The sequence below is a fragment of the Rhincodon typus genome, chromosome 28, assembly GCF_021869965.1.
Source record: "Rhincodon typus isolate 14 chromosome 28, sRhiTyp1.1, whole genome shotgun sequence".
NCBI lineage: Eukaryota > Metazoa > Chordata > Chondrichthyes > Orectolobiformes > Rhincodontidae > Rhincodon > Rhincodon typus.
The window spans coordinates 1423972-1427313 of NC_063359.1; the positions used below are offsets into that span (position 1 = coordinate 1423972).

Sequence of the window (3342 nt, forward strand, 5' to 3'; positions counted from 1 at the left end):
CTGGGTGAGTTGTGTGGGTGGTCAGTGTTCTGGGTGCTGGGTGAGTTATGTGGGAGGAACTACGCACAAAAGAGGAAGAGCACCTATACAAAATCCTCGCTATAAACAGATATCCCCACAACTTCATCCACAGATGCCTATTAAACAGACAACAACAGGAGGACACAGTACACCCTAACACACTGACCACACTGCCCTACCCAAGAACATATCGGAACTGACAACAAGACTCCTAAGACCACTAGGAAACATGGTGGCCCACACACCCACAGCCATTCTACGACTAACACTTACAAGGATTAAAGACCCCATTCCCACAACATGCAGAACCAATGTGATTTACAAAATACCATGCAACAACTGCCACAAACATTACATCGGATAGACAGAAGGAAACTAGCCATCAGAATATACGAACATCAGCTAGCAGCAAAATGGCGCGACAAACTCTCCTTAATATCAGTACACTCAGACAATGAAGGCCATCAGTTTAACTGGGACAAGGTAACCATAGCAGCCCAAACCAACATAGACATGCACAGGAATTCCTACAGGCACGGTTCTCCACCAGAACTGCAATCAACGAACACACAGAATTGGACCCCAAACACAAACCCATACAGATCAAAACCAGAAATGACACTACTTACTATAATGGACGAAATGGTACAAATTCCAAGTGGAGAAGAATAACATCACTTCATCGGATGCTCCACTGATGATGTCACCGAGCATAGACCATAGAACATAGAACATAGAACATTACAGCGCAGTACAGGCCCTTCGGCCCTCAATGTTGCGCCGACCTGTGAAACCAATCTGAAGCTCATCTAACCTACACTATTCCATTATCATCCATATGTTTATCCAATGACCATTTAAATGCCCTTAAAGTTGGTGAGTCTACTACTGTTGCAGGCAGGGCATTCCACGCCCGTACTACTCTCTGAGTAAAGAACCTACCTCTGACATCTGTCCTATATCTATCACCCCTCAATTTAAAGCTAGGTCCCCTCGTGCTAGCCATCACCATCCGAGGAAAAAGGCTCTCGCTGTCCACCCTATCTAATCCTCTGATCATCTCGTATGTCTCTATTAAGTCACCTCTTAACCTTCTTCTCTCTAACGAAAACAGCCTCAAGTCCCTCAGCCTTTCCTCATAAGACCTTCCCTCCATACCAGGCAACATCCTGGTAAATCTCCTCTGCACCCTTTCCAATGCTTCCACATCCTTCCTATAATGCAGCGACCAGAACTGTACGCAATACTCCAAGTGTGGCCACACCAGAGTTTTGTACAGCTGCAACATGACCTCATGGCTCCGAAACTCAATCCCTCTACCAATAAAACCTAACACACCGTACACCTTCTTAACAACCCTATCAACCTGGGTGGCAACTTTCAGGGATCGATGCACATGGACATCGAGATCTCTGCTCATCCACACTACCAAGAATCTTACCATTAGCCCAGTACTCTGTATTCCTGTTACTCCTTCCAAAGTGAATCACCTCACACTTTTCTGCATTAAACTCCATTTTCCACCTCTCAGCCCAGCTCTGCAGCTTATCTATGTCCCTCTGTAACCTGCAACATCCTTCTGCACTATCCACAACTCCACTGACTTTAGTGTCATCCGCAAATTTACTAACCCATCCTTCTATGCCCTCATCCAGGTCATTTATAAAAATGACAAACAGCAGTGGCCCCAAAACAGATCCTTGCGGTACACCAGTAGTAACTGAACTCCAGGATGAACATTTCCCATCAACCACCACCCTCTGTCTTCTTACAGCGAGCCAATTTCTGATCCAAACCTTTAACTCACCCTCAATCCCATGCCTCCGTATTTTCTGCAATAGCCTACCGTGGGGAACCTTATCAAATGCTTTACTGAAATCCATATACACCACATCAACCGCTTTACCCTCATCCACCTGTTTGGTCATCTTCTCAAAGAACTCAATAAGGTTTGTGAGGCATGACCTACCCTTCACAAAACCGTGTTGACTATCCCTAATCAAATTATTCCTTTCTAGATGATTATAAATCCTATCTCTTATAATCCTTTCCAACACTTTACCCATAACCGAAGTAAGGCTCACTGGTCTATAATTACCAGGGTTGTCTCTACTCCCCTTCTTGAACAAGGGGACAACATTTGCTATCCTCCAGTCTTCTGGCACTATTCCTGTAGCCAATGACGACATAAAGATCAAAGCCAAAGGCTCTGCAATCTCCCCCCTAGCTTCTCAGAGAATCCTAGGATAAATCCCATCCGGCCCAGGGGACTTATCTATTTTCACACTTTCCAGAATTGCTAACACCTCCTCCTTATGAATCTCAATCCCGTCTCGTCTAATAGCCTGTATCTCAGTATTCTCCTCGACTACATTGTCTTTTTCCTGTGTGAATACTGACGAAAAATATTCATTTAGCGCCTCTCCTATCTCTTCAGACTCCACACACAACATCCCACTACTGTCCTTGACTGGCCCTAATCTTACTCTAGTCATTCTTTTATTCCTGACACACGATAGAAAGCTTTAGGGTTTTCCTTGATCCTACCTGCTAAAGACTTCTCATGTCCCCTCCTGGCTCTTCTTAGCTCTCTCTTTAGGTCCTTCCTGACTCTCAAGCGCCCTAACTGAGCCTTCATGCCTCATCTTTACATAAGCCTCTTTCTTCCTCTTGACAACAGATTCAACTTCTTTAGTAAACCACGGTTCCCTTGCTCGACCACTTCCTCCCTGCCTGACAGGTACATACTTATCAAGGACACGCAGTAGCTGTTCCTTGAACAAGCTCCACTTTTCAATTGTGCCCAGCCCCTGCAGTTTCCTTCTCCATCCTATGCATCCTAAATCTTGCCTAATCGCCTCATAATTGCCTTTCCCCCAGCTATAACTCTTGTCCTGCGGTATACACCTATCCCTTTCCACCGCTAAAGTAAGCGTAACCGAATTGTAGTCACTATCACCAAAGTGCTCACCTACCTCCAAATCTAACACCTGGCCTGGTTCATTACCCAGTACCAGATCCAATGTGGCCTCGTCTCTTGTTGGCCTATCTTCATACTGTGTCAGGAAACCCTCCTGCACACATTGGACAAAAACTGACCCATCTAAAGAATGAGAACAAGCCAGCTCGGCGAGCAAATCAATAACCTCAATATTATGTGGGAGGTCGGTGCTGTCGCTGCTGGATACATTATGTGGGGGTGTTGGTGCTGTGAATACTGGGTATATTGTGTGAGGGTGGTGGTTGTGGGTGCTGGGAATATTATGTGGGGATTGGTGCTGTGGGTAGTTGGTATATTATGTGGGGGCTTGTACTGTGGGT

At 45.5% G+C, this 3342-nt stretch overlaps 1 protein-coding gene across 1 annotated transcript in view; it reads right to left on the minus strand.

Annotated features, from left to right (window-relative positions):
- The window catches only part of LOC109937976 (UDP-N-acetylglucosamine pyrophosphorylase 1, like 1), a 318016-nt gene that overhangs the window by 81894 nt on the left and 232780 nt on the right, over positions 1-3342 (minus strand). The gene's annotated exons all lie outside the window — the stretch shown is intronic.